The sequence below is a fragment of the Centruroides sculpturatus genome, unplaced genomic scaffold (genome assembly GCF_000671375.1).
Source record: "Centruroides sculpturatus isolate CEXI.00-Female unplaced genomic scaffold, Cexi_2.0 scaffold68, whole genome shotgun sequence".
Lineage (NCBI taxonomy): Eukaryota > Metazoa > Arthropoda > Arachnida > Scorpiones > Buthidae > Centruroides > Centruroides sculpturatus.
In genome coordinates, this window is record NW_019384331.1 from 250,974 (window position 1) to 272,550 (window position 21,577).

At 28.9% G+C, this 21,577-nt stretch overlaps 1 protein-coding gene across 7 annotated transcripts in view; it reads right to left on the reverse strand.

Annotated features, from left to right (window-relative positions):
• The window catches only part of LOC111629896 (teneurin-m-like), a 174,156-nt gene that overhangs the window by 105,492 nt on the left and 47,087 nt on the right, over positions 1-21,577 (reverse strand). Inside the window, exon 1 of one of the 7 annotated variants that reach the window (XM_023373838.1) lies at positions 15,600-15,858. The exons of the other annotated variants lie outside the window; for them this stretch is intronic. The gene's annotated coding sequence lies outside the window, so the exon portion shown is untranslated. Of the gene's footprint in view, positions 1-15,599; positions 15,859-21,577 lie in introns of those variants that run through there. 7 annotated transcript variants of the gene reach the window in all.

Consider the following 21,577-nt stretch of genomic DNA (forward strand, 5'->3'; position numbering starts at 1 on the left):
AAACAGAAAATAAGAGAACTATCAGAAATATTTTTTAGTTTATACAATTTCGAATTTGTTTCTTTCTACCTTTTTTCTCCTCTTCTATTTCTTCCTAACTTTGTTGTTTTAATTTCTAGCAGCGAAGCGAAAGACTTTCGTAGCACGAAAGAGAAATTGATTCGGGCTTTAGCAAAGGCACGAACAGAGAAATTCATTACAGACGCAAAGAAAAATACTTTTTTTTCCTCTCAGCAAAAGATCCAGTAAGGCTTGCCAAAAAAGAAAAAAAATGCATTGGCTAAGAATTCTTTTATATAAGGATCGCTTAATCAAACGAAATTGTTAGTTTCTCTAAACTAATTTCAAATTAATACTTATTCTAATTAAAGGAATATTTTAAATATTCTTCCGTAATCTTAAAATGAATAATGAATTTGTTATTATTTATTTATTTTCACCTAAAAGACCTAATTACGGGAAATAAGTCAAAAATGATATAACAATATATAAACGAACCAATAAAAAGGAAAGTAATGTATATTTCCTATATTTCCAGTAATTGTAAGAGCAGACAATAAGAACTCGATTATTGCTATAGGGACATTCGGTTACGACCGTTAGAGTTTTATTTTTCATGCTTCGATTGTAATAATTTAGGGAAAATGGCACAATTGGCTGCGATATATCTACGATTCAGGTCATTGACAGTAAATGTAACTAATTTAGTGGGAGAGATGATGACAGAAAGAAACTAGGAAACCAAACATTTTATAATTCTAAAAAATTTTATAAATCGCTACAGAAAATTAATTTATTTTTTAAAATTTATAAACATATACATTTTTAAAACTTTTGCTATTAACAATTTAATGCATTATAATTTATTATTAAACAATTTCTTTTAAAGTAGTTTCTATAAAAAATAAATTTACTTTATAAAATAAGAATGAAAGAATTCTTTAAAATCCCATTAGAATTCAGTTCGTGTTAGGCCCAGATTATTTTTAATATATATTTTCAGAACCTTGAAAGAAGTTAGACCCTCGCATTTAAAGTTAAATTGATAAATAAAGAATTCTTTAATAAGACTTTCTTTAGAAAATTATAACATGGACTTTCGAACTATCTACTTCCACATTAATTTACATATATATAGAAATCTTCTGTCACGTTAATGAGCAATTTTCGAACGATACAAAACAGTTATTAGTAGAACGTGTTAGCATTGATACAGTTTCAATGTTCTTTTTTCGTTGTCGTGGTAACGGTTCCCCTGTTTATTCTCCTCTCTAAATAGAAGCATTTCAATTTGTACATTCTGATCAAGTACGAGAGATAACGACTTGCTTATCGGTACATTTTTCTCTATCGATGATGTGTACCGTACCTCAGGTGTTTAGAGTCTGCTATAAAGGAATTATTTTGCAAAGAAAATCCAAATATAATTTTCACCTAACAAATGTTTGCGTGATAATAGGATCTAAGAAAGCATCCGATAAGATAATGTAAAAAATATACTTTTCTTATCAGAATTTAAAAAGATAGATTGGTTCTTATTTATTTTTAATAACGCGCCTGTAAATGTGTCTTTCCTGTCAGCCTTTCAGAACTGTAATAAAGCATCAGATATCGCGTCAGTGATATTTAAAAAATTCTTTCTTAGATGACATTTATTCTAATTGAGTTCTCATAATAATCAATTATTTTTCCAGACATTTTTCCAATATCTAATAACAAAATTTTCAATAGAAAGTCAGTTAATGCTACATTTTTCTTTTATTTTTTATTGATATATTTTAGAAGTCACCGAAGACAAGTTTAAAAATTCTACATAAAAATTTATATATGAATTTTGTATGAAATTGTTTAAATTCGTATAATTTTATATGAAATTTATGCTTACAAAACAAGCAACGAAAAATATGATAAAAATATTTTTAAAAAAGAATAAAGAATTTCATTTAGTAGATTTTTATCGCAGAATGCTCATCTTGCTTGCTTAATTACTCTCACCTGGTGGTACATTATTGGTTATACATATCTCACAAGCTAGCGTGTTTCGACCACATTACAACCTCTTACATTATACATCAGCTATGATAGGTTTTTCTCCTACATCCTGCACCTGGCAGACAAAACATTCTTTCAATTGAAACATTAAAACTAAAGAAACCTACAAAATAGTTTTGCCATTTTTTCGAAATATGCAATACGCGGAAGAATATATTTATATATATGCAATGCACTGTATTTTTAGAATGTGCTTTTAGGTTATTAAAACTATTTTTCTACGAAAGGTCATTTTATAATATAAACTCTGTTAAGCGTAACACGTAGAGATTTACTTGATTAGCTTACAATTTGATATTTTCCACATGCGCTTTACAATTTCCATAACCTATACCAACTGATTATTATTATGGAGCATCCTGAGTATAGAGAAAAGCTAACTTCTCCGGGTTGTAAAACGTAATAAACCAGTATACTTGATATATTCCATTCAGCTGTTGGCAATATTAATCTTCAGACTCGTATGATAGAATATGAAGAGAGAAAATTGAATATTAATACATGTAACTCATTATGCAAAACGCAATAAAATTTTCGTTATATTCCGATTTATTTTAACACTTTGACAATTGCGGAAACTTTGCGTGAAAGCCTTAATTCTTCATTAAAATCTCTTAACATTTAATTAAATTATGTTCATTATCAGAAGAAATACTCAAAATTACAATTACTTTAAATAATAATTAATAAAAATTTAATTTAATTTGCATTACGTTAATATGTATTATTCATAAAATAAATTATTTAATGCACATTAGCATAATAATATTAAATAAAAATTAAAACATTTGATATATTCAATTATATATTTAAAATTTAAATTTTTACTTCTATTATCCGAAAAAAAGAAGCATTATTTTTTATTTTTATAAAAATATTGATCCTTATAATATGTTGAAAAGCTGTTATTCAAATATAAACAGTGGAAACGAAGATGAATATAAATTTCTCTAATTTCAATATAAACTGAAATATAGATTTATGTGGGTAGGGAAAAAAAGAAAAGATTGAATTGAAGAATAAAAATAGATGAACATGGTAGGAATATAATCAGTAGAAATTCACTCGATTTATCTAAGAAAAGGAACCTGAACAAGTAAAGATTTTCATTTGATGACGCACAAGACGATAAATTACCAAGTTTAATCAAACCTTACAATATTAAATTCCTTGTTTGAAAGATTTCTACAGACTTCCTTGAAGATAATTACCAATAAAAGGAAATTCTTAAGCTATCTTACTTGAGTGATTGGCCTGTAAAGATTTGTTTTCGAACATACCATTCCTTACCTTTGTTCATTTGTAGCCACTACTTTATAATAGCATCATTTCTTTTCTATTTATATTCATTCCATATGAGAATTTCTACTTCAAAGATTATATTAAGATTGTGTTTTTTGTACAAAGCTACAAAATTAGTTTCACTTATTTTTATTGGTCATTTAAATATTTAAAAAATATATATAGGCTTATGTACGTTAAAAATTTATAAAATCCTGTTTAAATACGAAAATGAAAATCATACAATGCACTTATTACTCGAATAAATGCCCCGAAATTAATTTAACCAAGGAATAAAGACGGTAATTCATTCAGTTTTTGATATGTCTAAAGTTGTCGAAATATTATTGAATTTTATTGGAGCATGCGACATCAATATGGTGATCTGTTCGTGTTCATAGCATGAGAAAATTTCCAACATGCTGTTTAACGTACGTTGTTGACAGTATGGTTGATTGAAGATATAGAATCTATAGAATATCTTCGTATTGAGAATCTCGCATACAGATCTAAATTCATTTCAGATCGAAGGAATTTTAAATGCAATATTTTATTTATATTCGAGAAAAATTTGTTCATTAAAAATATAATTTTGATATCTATCACAAACGGAATAATACAATTAAAAGCAATTGCACATATTTAATGATAATTAAAATATTTATATATAATAATCCGAAATTTTTAAAATCTCCAAAAAGTAAGTGATTTCTTTCTGATACTTTTTATTTATTTATATCATTAGAAAAATCCTTAAGTAGATGAAAATTTTAAATTTAATAAGAGAGGATTTTAAAAAAAATTATGAAATATTTGCTTTAATTTTAGAAAATATTTTTTTACTCTAAATAAAATTTTCATACTAATCATTATCTTGTTTAAAGAGGTTAAGAACTTTCTTTCTAATTAAAAATGCAACTGATAAAAAAATAAACTTTTATAAGTTTCTACATGTAATAAGAAGGATAAGCTAAGTTTATCTAAGTTTATTAATGCCAAAATTATTTTTGATAATTTCTATGTTCGAAGACATCCTGTCACTGGTAAAAGCGGTTGTGCCAATATAATCAACTCTTAACTGTACAGTTACTTTAATTATTCAAGTATCTCGAAGCACTTGCGCTCTTTGATATATTATTAAGAATGTCACGATGTTAGGTTCAAGTACAAACTTTAATCCATATAAACACATACTCGAAATCCTCAAAAATTGATAATTATATTTTACGACGTTAATATTTCATTTTTAATTATCGATTTCAAAGTATTTCCCCCAGAAAAATAAGTTAAAACTAAATTTAAGTATTGTTAAAGAATTGTAATAATGTTTACAATGATGCGTACTTTGTATAAAATAATGGCACGTATTTAAATGCATTTATTATTTATATATTACAACGAATTGTCTTTCTGTATCGCTATCAACATAGTTTAGTTATGAGAGCTGCGTGATTTTATTTATAAATGGGCTGTCATCGATACAGCGTACGGCTGAGAAATATCTTCCAATTATTTATCATAAAACTTAGAACTATATAAAAAATATAAAGATTTATGTACACAAGCATTTTTCCGTGATAAAAATACATAAAAATGGCACCATCTTGTTTTATGAAATGCTTACAGAATTTTTTTTTTCTAACTATTAATCAATGAACCCATAGAATATAATAAAAATAGATATAATATAAAACTTTTCTGTCAATCAAAATTATACGTGGCAGATTACAAATTCAGTAATTATTTTATGGACCTAATAATATCGTCGTTTCGGGCTATTAATTAAGCGGAATAAGAGTTTGATCTATATATCAGCCAACCGTACGAATTCGTGGATGAAATCATTGGAATTGGGCCAAAACTCTAGCTTTTAATTAATAGATGAATTTACTACTTGATTTCTGCTAGAGAATTACTCCTTTTAAGAAAAAAATAGAAATTAAAATAAAGGAGCGCGTGCAGAAAAAGGAGGATGCTGTTTGTCATCGGCAATAAATACTTTGGAAGAAAGTATTGATATTATTTAAGTCGAAGTTTATTTGTACAATGCATTATGCTTGGACGCGACACCAAAAACTTTCTCTTTTAAGACACAAGTGTCATCTTTCCTTAACAATAGATACGTGAAGAGAATACCGTCTCCAACCAATTGGATTTCATGGATGGGATGGAATGGGAGTACGGAAGTGAAAAGATAGACACCCGGATGTTCGCTACAACGCTATTCACTTCCGGTCTATTTCCGCATTTCCTCGTTTTATTGGACGATACCGCGTTTTAAATAATATTCCCGGTCTTTTTTCGTTGCTTAATTATCATCAAAATTAAATTAGAATTAGGAGGAGTAAATCGGCAAATTTAAATATATAAAAAGTGAAAGAAACAAAGGAGGTGGATCCATTGATTTTTACTAGTAATTACTTGGGGGATAGGAAATAGAAGGTCGATTGGAGTCGTGGAAACCATTGGATGGCCGGCTGCCAATTAGCGAATCGTTTAAAGTGATGGTTAGCAATAAACAGTTAAGTATTATTTAAACTTCAATCGAAGAGGAATTGTTGTACGCGTTGCCAATTAAGACGAACGTAAATTTTGCAAATAGTCAGACATTGAAAGTATAGAAGCCAACAAGCTAATTATTTAAGGAGTCGTTTCTATTCCAAAAGCATTTGCCGAAGAGATGAAGTGTAAATGCATTCTAATCTACGGCACAGTTTGCGATTTGCACGTCGAAAATAATTATGTTTAATTAAAGTGAGTGTTTCGTGAGAGACGTTGTACAGCATCGAAACAAAGCGTATGAAAGCGCATGCTCTAAGCACAGATAGCGTAATTAAATGTTTACGTGACTAAGTATTAACTGTAAAATTGATTTGATGTTGGTCTATTTCCTGAATTACTGCAAGAAGTGGCAAAGTTTTACTAAGCAGTAGCGGCTAATAACATTCTTTATTTAAATTATCCCTAGCATTAACGTTCGAGTGTTATTGTGTCTGGTTTGTACACAAATTCACGATTCTTCGCAACCAGACACGGTAATACTTGTCGCACGGAAAATAACCAGACAATTAATTAATAAAAACTGATGATTATGCGAGCCACTTTAACTACGAGTAAACAAATACGTACAACACAAAATGATTAATAAACCTCGGAGAGCAATTATCCTCGTGTCTTCTGCCGGACGTCAGCCATGTTATTTGCCCATAGATACGCTTTGACTTAAAATAATTCTGATGTATCGTGCCTCGACGCGATAATAAATATAAAAATACAACTTTAAATACAAATAGTCGCTTTAAAGAGAGACAATTTGTCATTATGCTTCTATTCACGCTCGGGTTATCTTTCAGTCGTTTAGATGTAAGATAGCGCTGTTAATAGTTAATTACGCCACGTGGCATTTGGGCCATGCTTTTATATAATTTTTTTTTTAAATTAACGAATTTATCGACACGGAAAATGCAGCAAATTGTATGCAATTTATGCAGTATCTGTTAGTTCGAATCAGATAATTTTCGTAGAGATAACTCTATCTTGCTTACATATTTAATCAGGTTGATATATAGAAGAGAATCTATCCTAATGTGACAGTTATTACCATGTTGAGAGATAAGAGAATTGTCCTACTTGTTTATATGGGAGAACGTCCAATAATCAGAGACTGCTTTGCATTAGCCAATGGCACACTTGTCCTTCGTGGCAAATCTCATTTTTATATCTTTTATATCAGACACGAGATAGAACCGTTTATTTAATAAGCACTTAAATGAAACTATAGCCTTAAAAGAATTAAATTATCGGCTTGGAAACTTTCAAATTGCATTTTTTTCGTCTTCTTCTTATAATAAGTGAATTACTTTCACTTTTAATTCCGTCCTTGTAAAAGCTTAAGTATATATTTTACAGATAAGTTATATAAATTTTTATCACTTACAGATAAGATTTAATGCCTGAAGCCGAAGAGAATGTACTTATAGTTTTAATAAATTTATTATATCTCTAGAATCTGAAGAGCTTTAAAAAGATTTTATTCAATAGCTGTAATGTCAAGAACACAAAAACGAAAACTGATATAAATGAAAGGAAATAGTTTGAAAAAAATATCTGAAAGGAGTTATGCTAGAAGCAATCTTTATATAAAAATTACTAGAGTGAAAAATTTTAATTAATTTTTATTGTTTAAAATTATACTTTTTAAAATGAAAATCCTCAATTACTTTTAAAAATTGCAATTTTGTGTTAGATAAACATGTCTTCTAAGTTTAGTTTATTAAATAAATTATAGCAACTTCTTCTCAATTTAAATTTATAATATTTTACCGCAAAAGAAGGCGTACATTTACATATAAAAATTTCATAATATATACGTAGCGTTTGAATAAAATATTATTTATTATGAATAAATGTAATAAAATATTTGTATAACATTTTCACTAAATGTAGAAAGAAGTAATAAAAATCTAACATTTATGAATACTAAAATAGAAGGAAAATATTTATAATTTTTACAATATCCAAAAATTTGCAACTATTAATGAAAGAACCGTTTGAACATTAAAATTACATTTTGTTTCAAATCATTAAACTAATTTAATATTTTCCCATTCTGTTTCTATTTAGTGACGGCAGTAGTTTAAAATTGTATTGTGCTCCCAACTATTAAACTAATTTTAATATTTTCTATTTTTAGACGAATATGGTCTATAAAAGAAGAACTATTAAAAAATTACGCGTGTAAAGTGGAAAAAATTGAACAAAAGATGGTAGAAATCCAAGAGAAACTGAAACATTGGAAGTTAACAAAACAAAGATAATGTTGCGCTTTTCAAAAATCTTTTATAAAGAAATGAAAAGAAAAAGTTGAAGAGAGGATGATATGAAATTTAATTAACTTAACAATGAAGAAAATAACGTAAAAATAATGTCTGCGGTTTACTAATTAATGCGTCTAGAGAGACAAGTTGTCTTTAAAGAAAAGAAGCGAAGACCGACTGACGTGATCTGGATAAATGATGAAATTTAGAATTAAAGTTATTATGATAATGAAAAATACTAAATGAATTATCGAAATAGTTTTATTTAGAAAAAGCCAAGTTTACTTCCTCACTGATCTCAATTAGCTTCGTCATAACTTTTGATGTGTGTGAATAGAATAGCAATGTTCGTGAGTGCGTGAATACAGAAACGAAACGAGGAGAAACGGTGACGTGTTTAAACAGAATTAATCCGTGTTGATATTTTTAAATAAAACATGAATTATTTTTTATCATCTTTACGAGTAATTATTTTAAGTAGCGGTTATCTCTTCTAGGTTAAGCCTTTTAAATAAACTACCCCAAACGATGTTTTCAAACGAGAATTATAATTAAAATAAGTTAAATAGAAATAGCTTATAGTCTGTAATATTTCATTTATTTAATTCGTTAACCTAATAATCCCCGAGCTCATTTATAAGTTGAAAAGGGACGATGAGTTTAGTACATTCATTCAAACCGTAAGGTTAATTATTAAATATCAAAATAATTAATTCGAAGAAGTCGAATACGAGGAATGCTCATTGGAGGAGTTGGAAAATTTATATTGAGAATTAAAAAGGAGAAAACGTTCAAATGTAGGCAATAGTTTTCGATCCGCGTAAAGGAAAAGCGCATTACAAGAAAACAAAATATTTTATATTTAAATTTATATTGAATACCACGTGGGTGTTTCTATTGAGAAAGTTTATATTAGAATAGATGTATCCATCTCCAAAACTCAATTCGGAGGTTTGCATATTGTATGATTTCATTTTCTTCCGTCTCGGTTGTATACCCGATATTGTGAAAAAAGTTGTTTTACTTTCTTTCGAATAGTAAGCAAATTCGTTTAGGTGAGAAGAGACATCGAAACTTCTCAACACAAAATTAAGTTAAACCTTACCCTACTCATTCGTGATGAGTTTTGACGTACAATTCAGACGACTGCCTGTATTAAAATATAACGACTCACTACTTTTCTACCTTGTAAATGTTTTATAATGAAGGAAAGAAGCTAAAGTGCTATTTCGATAGTTGTGAACACGCTTGATTTGTGGTTATAATATGTTAGCAACGGACGTTCGTGTTTTAGGATGCATTCGCTTTAATTAAACACAGGTAACTAATAGTTTTTCAGATTCTCCAGACTAACAAAGCACTATTGAAGATGCCTCACTTTTCCCCGAGGAGTAATTACCACACATCACACTTAACAAATTAATTACAGAAGGAGTTATATTGGATATTCCAAGATACGAAAGAAACCATTCGATGGTGAGAAAGTTAATAGAGTATCCAGGAAATTCTTCATTTGTATCATCCTTAATGCGAACATTTTTTCGCTTGTAAAAATTTAGCAATAAACAATATTTTCTACATGGAAAATCATTTGATCGATTCGGTGAATAGATGCAAAAGATAGAAGTAAGCGTGCGCGCGCACATACGCGTATATATAACATATGTGATTTGAGAATAGAAAATAATACACAATTTTACATACACAGGCAATTCTTGTTCATTTATTCTGTTAAAGGAACGTAACTCAAATTGCAGCTAATCAAATTTTCAAATATAGCAGCTGTATCCGTTCCTATATTTCGAGCATCTCGAATAGAATTGTTGCTCTCGATTGAAAGACTTTATTTATTACAATGCTTAACTTTCCGTCCTCGATACAACGATATCGTAATTGTCTACATATTTATTAAAAGAAACTTTATGTCCAAATAAAATGCGCCTTATATTTATATATACCTTATCTTAAAGATTAGGCGTTCTTTCCTCATCAGCATTTATTTTATCGAAAAACATCATACGGAGGAGATATCGTATCCCTTATAAAAAGTTCAAAGATAGGTTATCATATTGATAGAGACATACCACAAACCGTGTCAGAATATTACGTAGAGTAGTTTGTTCGATGCATGAAGAAAGGTTTTGGAAACTGAAAGAAACTAGGTTAAGTGAAATGGTTTTGTGCCTCAGATGTCTGTGAGATGGAGAACCGTTACGAATTCGATCAATAAAGCAACTGCAGCAACAGTCCCAGTATATACTACACCATACTATTGCTTGATTGGGATCGAAAAAAACACATTTGTAAAAGAAAGTATTAGTAAGCTATATTTGTTATTGATAACTTAAGATAATTATCCCGTCAGGAAGCTTACAAAAAGTACAATCCAATAACAATATCTATAAAAAATTGGTGACGGAACATTCGTGTTTACCCGCATCGAATATTATTAAAATGTACTTTAGGACATAAAATCAAAAATTCATTCGATAATACACGAATGTTATTTAAATATTAATTTAATAAAATTTTTTAAAAATGAAAAATTCTTTAATCATAGTTATTAAATTAGAAACAGAATATTGAAAGCAGATTATTATGACTATCGAGCATAATTATGTATTACAATCTTCTGACTGGTTTGGTTCATTTATTTCCATTTGTTTTAATGACACGAATCGAAAACAGGTGTCGAGAGAAATATAACAAATAGCAGCGTCTCATTTGCATTCAGACTCAGTTGTATTGTCACATCTGTCACATTTATTAACAAGACGAGAGATGAACTGTATTCCAAAAAGAATAGATAACTCCAGTTTAAAATTCTTCGCAGCTGGATATGAAACTTGGGGTAAATATTCTTGGCAGAGCTACCGAAAGAAATGCAGCTTTAGGGGGAAAAATTATTTTTTTTCTCTGTTTCTTGCATATTTTTCTGATTAAAAACTCGAAAAAATTTTTTTCCTCCGTCTGAAAATTGGTCGGCTCAAATCCTATTTTTTAAGGCATTTTATTGTTACTTTGTATTATAATACTCTTTTTAACTATTGTAATAGAAAAAATCCTTTCAAAAGACGTCAGTTTTTGACGAAACAAACGCATGAAGTATAATCCTTTTGTGCTAAGCGTAAAATCAATATTTTTAACTTTTATAATTATATTAAAAATTGAAATATGCAAAAACAAAATTTCGCTTTTATATTTGGCTATTTTTCATCCTGACGTTTTTATCACATGGTAATAAAATTTTCAGATATATTTTCAAAAGTGAAAAATTGAACTGTAATTCCAACAAATGTCGGAATAGAATATATTAAAGAACAATCTTTCCATTACGTACACACACATACACATATATATAGGTTTGTGTATTTTAGGTGTGTGTATTTTAGGTGTGTGCGAGTGTGTTTATACATAAAAATTCGTTACAAAATCGCGTGATTTGGCTGCGGAAGTCACTTTACACCTTTATGACATTTCCATTCTCTTGAAAAATAGGAGCCATCACTCATTTTATTTGATAAATTACACCAAAAAAAAGGCATATACGCAACTCTATTAAATATACAGACAAATAAAATAAAGCCGATTCTTTCCACCAGCGATGCAAATGTTTCCGTTTGCTTCATTTGCGTCATTTTCTGTATCAATAATTTTATTTAAATCTGTATGTAATCCAATATTAAGTTTCAATTTTCTCAATAAATATTCATCTATTCTCGCGTGTAATTTAAAAACAGTTTTTAAAATAATAATATCCGTCTTATATGGTCGTAGCTCCTTATCAAATATATTAAAGATGTTTTAACAACGTGTTATCAGATTTGCCTGTAATAAAAGATAATTTGAGGCTAAATTATAATAGGAGATAGCAATGATTGAGATATTGCTTGGGTCTATGGTTTATTATATTTCTAAATTGCTTTCATATTTCTCGAAAACGTCTTATTTCAACAATAGAAAAAGTGCAATTTATGCTTCATCTTGTACCGACTGGATGATGATGCAAAGAATTTAATATAGAGTTCCCTTTCCAGAGAAATATTTGTCCAGTTCTCAGATACTATAGAGAATTACTCTTCCATTCTAAGAGCGATTCTTCATCAATATGTCGGAATTTCCTATTCTTTTCCGTCCATGTTCTGTGATAAACCGTCCTATTATACAGCAAAGCGATACGTATCCGCAATGTCTCATGTTTCGACGTTCAGTTTGGGAACAGGTGCGGAAAAGATCTGATATATTATATCCAGTAGCTTATAAGATGTCTTCTGCAAAGTACAGAAAATTGCTTTTTATATCTATCTTGTTTTCTCCGCTTGTGACGGCTGATCTGAATGTTCAATCTGCTGAGCAGCGGGATAAAAATTCCGGATAAAGAATTCCCCCAAAAGAGAAACTTGGCAAAAATTTTGCTTTCATGCTACTCATATAATATTTGAAGTGCTTGAAAGATATATTACTCTTTTTAAAATGAAATTTTATTATATTTTCCAAAAAAAATAATATTAGAAATGAATAAACTGTTTCTTATACGAACCAGACTATATATACTACGAGAAAATAAAGCATCATCATCATCATCGATGATGATTTATTCACCAGAAGCGGAGTGTAGTGGAGAATTTTCTAAATAAATTTTTAATGGATTTTTAAAAAATAATTTTCCTATCAAAACTTTGCAACAATGCTTAGTTTTTACGGCTCTCAACCGGTCTATTCTCGGTTAATGTAAACAAAACAAGCTTAATCCAGTAGCGATTTATCCATAATAACGTGTATTTTTGTTTATTTTTACAGCTGTTAACATCCTTTAAATATCGATCTGATCAGTATCATTTGATTTCTATTATGGAGTAGTTCAGTTGGAGAAAATCTTTATGTTGTTCTTCAGAAGCAAAGTCTCCCACATGACAAGTAAATGGAAAACAAACGAATCAGTTTACCAGCCGACTAAGCCGATTTTCTCGACTTAGCCAATAACCGAACACAGTCAGTATCGAAAACTATTCCCGTTAGGACTAAGTGAATGTAGTAAACAAACAACCTTGTAATAAACCTAAAACTTTTGGGGTCATTCGAGATGTCCTTTAGAACAGAAACTATTGAGTTCTTTCTCTCCTCTGCACTCGGATAATCGATCATTTTTCTTTTAGTTTGTTGTGCTGCAACTCTTTTACTTTTCTATCCACTTACAAATTTTGACCTAATTAGAAATATGTCGTTTTTAAGGAAAATGTATCACGCTCAAGTAAATATTAATTTAATATCGAAACGATCGAGTAAACAAAATAAAACGTCATTAAAAATCTTCCTCGCATTTTGATTTTACTCAAAGAAAATATTCAACTTTTTTTATTTGTTTAAGTTCGTTTATATAAATAAAAATGAATAATAATCGAAATTATTTATTACAATAATAAATATCCGTATAAAAAATAAGCAAAAAAATAAATTTATTAATTATTTTCTGATGAAATAGAGTTTATCTTCTTTTTTTACAAGTCTTTTTAATCATTACTAAAAATTTCTAATTATATTTTTATAAAAATCAAGTAATGAAAGAAAGAAATTAAGATTTTAATTTTATATTTAAACAATAAGTTTTTACGTAAACAAAAAATTAATATTTTACATGATTAATATTAAATCTTATTTCATTAAGAACCGAATAGAAATTTGTATTATGTTCAAACTGCAAAAGAACTTTAAAATCATTAATTACTTATAGAAGAACAAATCTAAATGATTATTTTTAGCTCTAATATATTATAAACATGAAAAGATCACTTCATTACGCATCTCTCCAAAGGAATAATTGTAGATTATTTATGACTCCGTAAAGAAAAATTTCCAAAAAATTTCAAATTTTAATTAAAATTTATAAATAATCAGTAATAAGATAAAATTTTTTCTCCCTACTTTAAATTCTTCGTTAAAAATTTGAATAATAATTTTTATATGTATAGTGGACAGTATTGATTTTCAGTATAAAAATTAAAATGATACACTTATTTCTACTTAAAGTTAACATTAAAATTTGAAACAGAAATCAATAGGTAGACGGTTTTCAGAGTGAAAATTTAACTTGCGTGTGACCCAATATCCAATCTCCTCTTATGACAAAAGGTTACACGTGTGACCGTGTAATTTGGCAATTTGCCCTCCGGATTGAAATACGTGATTTTAATTAAGAGCTTGAAAAATACGGCATCCAAGAGATAAAACGAGGAAATTATATTATCTATTCGGATTTTTTTCTGTCCTTTATCTTTAGAAAGTCGATTTAGAAGAATATAAGGAGAGAAATGGAGAGAAAATTTAACACCATAGTTTCGATACACATAAATCTGTTAATTAGAGCAAAATGTTAATTAAATTGACCGTCGAAACTTAATATAGAAGTTTCGATTACTTGTCGTCCCACGAATAATTTAATGTCAAACTATTTAATATTATTAACAAGCATTAAGCTTCAGTACAAATTTAACGAAAACATCAGAATTATCCTAAGAAATAGCTTTTATATAAATTAAAATCTTTATTCGCCAAGTTTTTTTTATAATTTAGAAAGTATTATTCCTTTGTTTGCTTTGTTTAATCCGGAAAGCTTTATTTTTGCTTTGGGTCAAAGTTAAATAAAGAATCATGCAAAATTGAAGCAATTTAGAACCCATCTTCTTTATCTGCAGAAGGTTGACAAACCTTCTCGGAATACCGAAACTATAAGCAATGCATAGCAATGAGCTTTGGCAATCCAATAAATGTTTGGAAAAGAAAGAAATTTCTTTCTTTGTTTCTCTATGACTTTTTTTTAGTAATTCGACATCTTCAATTTAAATCAGTTTTCGTGATGTTTTATCAAAGATACCATTACTATTAAATCGGTAAAAAAGTGATCATGGTCACGTATGGCAGTCATTGAGAGTGCAGATTCCTTGGACATTTAGGTAATACGTGCGTGAACTTGACGTGAGTAGTTTAACAAAGCAATCAGTTCGATCTTCTAAATGAATAAAATAATCTACTCTTTTTATTAGCCATGATAAATATCAGTACATAAGGAGACGGAGCATCTATACTCTTTATCAAATAACCAAATAACTCCGCTTTCCATTTCTAAATATAATTTACTTAATTAAAAACACATTTCATATATACGTAACTTCCCCGAATTATTAAAATAACATTTTCCGCTTGCACAAAAAGCGAAGAAAATATAACTTTTATAAAAATTATGAAAGTTTATTTTTACCGAAAATGATAATAAGATAATTAAAAAATCATTAATAGATAATTTGCGGTTTTAATCGTAACTTTCGAATAGAAATTAACTGGTTACTTTTTCATCGGCAAAAAAATATAATGGACTGTTGAATGTGTAGAAAGCACAATGCGGTGAAGCAACATAACTCTTCACTGAAAAGCCAAACAAAAATACAAGCTTACCTGTCACAGTCAACAACAGTCCTCTCTAAAGTATCGGCGCTGTGCAACATAGACAGGTCCTGTAAATGTCGCTTTCCTGCTGAGCTCTGGAGTTCTGAGGACAAACTACCTTTCACTTCTGTCACAATGCTTTCCTTCAATGCGACTGAGTTTATCTAAACTACTGCGGACAGTCCACCAGAGTTAAAGTCACCGCTTTGACACACGGCTGGCTTTCTCTGTCCGTACGAACTCCCTATCCCTCTCCAGATACACTGAACGCAAAGGATCATGGGAGAACGGGACTGCTCCAATGACGCGAAAGGGGGTGCAATCGATTCTCTTTTAGTGTGGAAGTGCAGCAAAGGGATACGTAAATCACTATAAAAAAATCAATGATACCTTGTCGAAATGTGGAAAAGTTGTACCAAATATCATTCATTATGTCGCTGATGAAAGGAGACTGCTTCGGCAACAAATTTTATTCCCGTAATTAATTGGAATAAATTCGACTACAAACGAAAAGGTCCACTCTTAATATTACTTAATTCTGATTAAAATATTTATGATATATTAAAGATAATATCGATTAGGCCAATGCAAATCTTGTTTACGTAGTTTACAGATTTTCCACAGAGTTTTAAAACCCGAAAAATTAATTTAAAAGGGAATTCAAATAATAAAATAACTATTAAAAATTTATTTCAAAATTAAATATACCAGAAAATTATTCTACTATATTTAAATATATATAATATCTTTANTGTACGATATCTAAAGATTTATTAATTTAAAGAAAAATATATAAAAAATATAATTATATTATAACTTAGATATTCTGCAATTTCGTATTATAGCATATAAATATGAATGACTACAATAAAAATTTAATTATTTTTATAAATATTAAAAGAAAGCGTTATAAATATAGAGAAAGTTATCTCGTTTATCAAATAAAACAAAGCATCAGCAATAACGAATGCAGACTGTCATTAAATACCAATTGTAGTACTCTCTTCATTCTTATGTAGAAGCTATAGGATTTAATTAGAGAAGAAGATTAAGAAAGAGGATGCTGGATAGAATTTTTGCTTTTATGCCTGATAAAATACATGTTTATAAGTTTTTAAAAATACAAATTTTAGTTCTTACGCACTTAAGAAAAACTCGGATATCGTTAAACGATTTCCCATAATCTATTTTTCGCTTGTGAAAATAGTTGAATATTAAAATTTAATAAGGAATTTGGAAAATTCGAATATTTCAAATTCAATTATAAAATATTTGACTCCTGAAATGGAGCTTAAGCTAAATATCAATTATAATATTTTTTACGATAAGAGATTTTATTGTTTGACAACCATACCCAAAAGTAATTAATTAATGCTCATTAAAATATATAAATCTTGCTAACGTAAAGTCTTAAATAATTAAATGTAGAGAAGAGAGTGTGTAATTATTATTAAATGCCATTAATTGAATAGACGGAAAACTTTCTAAACTGTAATATTGTTATTATTAAAGTCTGGTGTAATAAAACTTTTGTATAATACTAAACGATTAATATTTGTCTAGTTGTAGAGGAAGGAAAAATAAAAAACTTCGTTTCTACTTTGGCAATAAATTGAAACGTTTTTAAACTTTATAAGTACGTATTCATTTTAATTTTCGATTCTTAAACTTTTGGATAGTCTATAATTGCGCCGAATGAGTTATATAAATAAACAAAATGTCGTTAAGCGTATTGATAACTTTGTATAGATTTAAAAGATGTTTATTAGCTCTGTAAAGATAAGTTAGATTGCGACCGAAGTGGCAAATATGTTTATCGTCATCCGCAGCCATTTTCTTGAAAGGTCCAATTGAAGAAGGCCCCAGCAGGCATCGTTTACAGTTGAAACATGACAGATGGGTAATGGGCGGCTGCGGGCTTCTTTCTAACGATCACTATTGTTGAAATCTAAGAAAAAATATCTGAGCGAAATTTAGCAATATCTCTGTTTCCAGATACAAAATTTCTATTTGAATTTTTTTTCTTATTGCCTGTTTTCGAATAATCTACTCTTTTGGCCCGAGGAGAGAGGAAAAAAAGCAAGTGGCTAAGGTTAAAGATTGGCGTTATTTTTCTAAAAAAATCAACTCGAATTTAACTTTAAAGTATTATTTTCGCTTTTAAAAAGCCAAATGACATTTCAAAACCGGGTCAAATAATTTAAAAACGAAAATAATTCTATGGTTACACGGATCCAATAAAACCATTACATTATTTAGAAATCTTTTTCTTTCTCTTGAGTTTTGAAAAATTACTTTCGCTATTTAAATTTTACAAGAATAAATAATATAATTCGTAATTTTTTATAATAAAAATTGATTTTTTTAAATTAAGTTTTTTTATTACTAAACGATCTACTTAAGCATAAAAATTATATAAAATTAAGGTTCAATGATAATTAATTTTTTAAAAAATTGATGTAACATAAACATATTATATTTATTAATTTACTGGACTGCAACGTCAGTGTGTGTTTGACATGGTAATAATATTAAATAATAAATTTAATAATGGCTAAATTTATTACGTACATTTTACGATAATAGTATCATATTTTCTATTTTAAATAAACGTAACTAATTTTATTATCGATCTCATTGATGACTATTGTTCAGATAAATAATATGTAGTTATCTACTCGCTCATCCAATGTTTTAAACATGTTGGCGTGACAAATTTCAATAATTCACGCGGTATCTGTGACTGTATCGTTTGGAGTTGACTCCATTCTATGTACTTCCTGTTAGACAAGGACTTTTTGGGTACCAAAATTAATAGTAATAACATAAATTTTAATTGCGTGGCTTGTTATTATCGACGTTTTGTATATGGCAAAAAATTGAATAACTGGACGAATGCAATTTTATCGAGTTTGGACATCTTCTCCCTTGTTAATTATGTTGTCAGTCATAACATTACAAATAGATGTTTCTATAGCAAAGCTAACTTTAGCGAGGAATATTCTGGAGTCTTATGCTTGCGAATAGGAAAACCTAATATTGACATTCTGTTAATGATTGCTTCCGAAGTGTGATGGCGAACAATCGACCAATCCGAAATGACCCGAGGAGACAGTATTATTGACAATCATCTGCATTATTAGAAGTTGACAAGTGATTGTCATTTTCTCGGAATAATTAAATGGTTTTTCCAAACTACTAGTTTTCCTAGCTTACATTTATCTTTTAGAAATCTCAGAATATCAGTTTCTGAAGCTACTGTTTTCGACAAATAAAATAATAAAAAAAAACTCTTACTATTCTTTTAAAATAAAATAACGAATAGCTTTTAAAATATGATATTATTCGAGAGAAATGATATAAAAAAAGATTTTTTACAGAACACCTCTTAAATGATGTAGTTTTTAAGCCATTAAAATCCAACACTAGCATTACGAACTCACGAAAACATCGACGAAGTGAATAGAGAGAACCTTCTTCAAAATTACCTTTCATAATCTAATCGTTGATTGTGTTTCCTAAATTTCCTAGCAAGTCTTATTTGCACGGCGGTCATTTCGTCAAAACGCATCATCTCTATCTGCACATCTCGCTCGCTTCATTAAGTGTCAATGTAAACTTAGTAATGTTCCTTTCGGCATATCTAAACTCCATCTCTACATCCAACTGCAAAGTTTCGTGACAATTCCATTTAGTTTTTCTGCTTGCGTGATATTCGTTTCTTGTTTTCGTTACGAGTGAACAGACATTAGAATACGTTTTATCAATATAGCCTACAATTGCATACAATTTAATTAACGTCATTTTAGGTTTATAAACCAGGATTTTTTGTGTTTATGCGCGTGTGTGACAGGATGTGAAAAGGAGCGAAATAATCGGATTCTTTCTTGCAGGAAATAATGTATCGATGAAAGAAGCAGTACGAGAACTGACTGAATGTCATCTCATCTCTGTAGGTCATTGACACATTCGTCTTCAGGTGAACACTTTAAGTAGAGCGCATCGCTTATCCATTAGTCCATCAGTTTTTCCGTAATTTCGTATCCGCACTAAAGATTATTTCAGCCTACAGATTTTATATATGGTTTACAAACAAGTAAAATTTATTAAGTAAATGTTTAAATACGAAATTATACGATTTGGATTTTGAAAGATAAACCGCGCCGTATTTTCGGAAATATGCTTCCGAGAACATCTGCTATACTAAGGACTCCATTTTAAATGGCTCATAAATAGATGTATAATTCTGTGTTCTATCTGATTGCACATCATGATTGCTGAACATGATTGCTACATTTCTAGTCCTTTTCAACAACAGAAGTTGATTCACTAATAACCCGTACTTAAATAAATGGTGGTAAATGGTGCTCTGCGGATTGGCGAACAGAACGTGCGATTAACTTAATGATGAAGGACGGAAAAATGAACCGTTCGTTCTATAAACAGTTGGATTGAAGTTTAAAATCCGAATTTTCAAACAAAGCTACAGCCAAAGCATCTTTTAAAAACTTGAACACTTTCCTCTCTTATCAGATTTATTCTTTATTTATTTTAATGACTATTTTATAAGATTCCGTCCTGTTTTTATTAGATATTTAAGCGATTTTTTCTTTAATATAAAGATATTTCCTGGAAAAAAGTTTATTCAAGAGTATAAAATTGAAGTTTTTATTAATAAATAAAAAACTCTTATCAAATTTTAAAAACTTTAAAATAGAGATTAAATCTAGAAAGAAGGAAATTTTACGATTAAAGGCAAGGAAATTAGTTGTATCCATCGCATTATTATTCTGTTTTATTAGAAATGAGTTTATGGAAATAAAATGCAAATAAAATATGAATCACATTAATATATTGTATAAGAAATAATGCAAACCATCGGAGATTGGAAAAACAATAGTTAGGAAATGGCAAGGATAAGCGTGTTGTATCAAGAGTGGAGAAGAGAAAAAATAGAGTTAGAAAGATAATAAAATGTGGTCATTTCGAAGCAAAATAGAACCGAAAGAAAAATATTGACAGAGGTAGAGGCTGGTCGAAAAATACTGGCTACAGAAGTGTTATTGGCGATAGACGAAATGGTCTGATCCACTTTCTCGAAAGTAGCCATTTGAAGAAGGACATCAGCCTCCTTTCCTGTGACTTATGAAAGGCAATGTAGTTTATTACCGGTTTTACATTAAGAATTATATCGTTTTTATTGACTTTGTTTATGTTAAATTACTCTGCGTGATGATTATAATATAGTTTTACTCTTCAATTAGTAGATGTAAAGCCATGATAAATGTCAAAATAATTAATTGTTTTCACTATTATAATGATGCTGGGGCGTACTTTTAATATAGCGATATTCAAAAAATGTAATATCTCAAATCTAAATTGTCCGAAATGTGATGAATTTTTTTTCAAGTTTTGCAGATATTTTCTTGTTGCTTTCTCTTTTAATCGTTCATTAATTTACTCTTCTTAATTCATTTCGGATGCAAGGATAATTTAACTTAATTGGTTAAAAGAGTTGTTTGGATAAAAGATTCTGTATTTTTAATGGTGTACATTAACTAAATTTTCACTGTTGCAAATCTCGGTAGTCTTAATGATCATAATTAAATTTAGATGTTTGAATTCGGAAAAGGAAATTCGAGAAGAGACATTTTTGAACTTTTTGATGTAAACGCGAAAATTCCAATTATACATATTTATATTTTGAATTATTTATTTCTGTTTTAAAATATTAACAACTCTCTCTTGTCTAAATAAAGATGCGTTCGACTCGACTAGCTTGAATTTTAATAATTATCGCAAAGGAATTTTTTCGGCTAGAAGTCGGCTTAGTGACTGACCCTTTCGGTTTTTTGTCCTCGTCAAAATATTTGTTTTGTAGGATCCGAGTGGAACTAGAAGGCGGTTATAATGATTGAAGCAGTTTGGGATTGACAAGACTAATTAATAAACGTAACCTCGATAAGGTTTGCTTGGTTGATGTGTGT